We start from the raw sequence: 1,352 nt of genomic DNA on the forward strand, positions 1-1,352 counted from the left end.
TGACACGCACTGTACACCTGACACGCACTGTACACCTGACACGCACTGTACACCTGACACGCACTGTACACCTGACACGCACTGTACACCTGACACGCACTGTACACATGACATTCTACACGCAGTTCACGTACTGCGTGCGGTTCTTCTTGGTCCGCCACAGCGCAGGCTTCACGACCTTCTTCAGCTACATCATCAACCACCAGGACGTCTCCTTCAGTGAGTGCATCGGTGGTCAAGTGGTGACGGTAGCGGGGAATTTGTTAGTGAAACCCTATAGAAATTTACACAAAATAATTATCTCTTAATGTAAACTTTCGCTGCGATGAATGAGTGAAATATTTTCGAAATAACAATGCAGTTTTTGCCCCACTGTGGGTTTTTTTTACCCAGTTTGGTCCGACATAATGGCGTTTAGGTATAATATAATCATCTCTGCACGTGTTGCGGGCAAGAAAGCGTGTCACTATTTGGACAATACGATTCATTCATTTTTCTGTTGTTTGCTTCGAAAAATTCCTTCTTCGTGTTTTTCTCAGTACAATTGCTAGCGCATTGGCAAAGCTTTATATTGAATTGATCCAAGTTTTGCATGCAATCTCCAAATTAACGGCGAAAAGGTTCGCGTTATTCATGTTGAAATTGTACACTTTTTTAATATAGTAGTACATCATCTTCGGCGTTGAAGAATAGGCCTGGATAGGCTTGTACTGACCCTTGTACTTTTCGTGACATGTTCACAACTAAAAACTAGCCTCTTGACCAGATCTCTTCCACTGACGGTGGTTTGAAATCGTTACTGGACTTTCAGTTGTTCCGTAGGGTGCTAGGCATTTCAAAGACTGAACATATGCTTCTGCATATGTCTAGTCATTCTTGTCTGAGCCGCGGTTGAGCCGTGTCACAAAACAGACGTGCTCCGTGTATGCCGACGACACAAAAGTTTATAATGCAGTAAAGGATACGTCAAATAAAGCGCAATTGCAAGATGTTCTTGACAGCTTAGTTAACTGGGCTGATACGTGGCAGCTGCGGTTTAATGCTGACAAGTGTAAAGTACTTCACCTCGGGAAGAACAATGAACAGCAAGATTACAGTATGAGAAGACATGGTTGCAACGAGAGAGTAATGAGTGAAAAGTCTAGTGTGAAAAAAGATCTCGGAGTTAATATCGACAAGGAGCTGAAATTTTCTATGCATGTTAAAACGCAAGCTCAGACGCCCATACGAGTTCCTAGATGCAGAAGCGATGAAGCAGTTTTTTGTTGCTGTCGTGCGCCCGAATCTAGAGTTGGGAAACGTTGTGTGGTCACCGAAATTTGAAAAGAACAAAAATTTAATAGAGAATGTTC

The sequence above is a fragment of the Hyalella azteca genome, unplaced genomic scaffold, assembly GCF_000764305.2.
Source record: "Hyalella azteca isolate HAZT.00-mixed unplaced genomic scaffold, Hazt_2.0.2 contig3090, whole genome shotgun sequence".
Lineage (NCBI taxonomy): Eukaryota > Metazoa > Arthropoda > Malacostraca > Amphipoda > Hyalellidae > Hyalella > Hyalella azteca.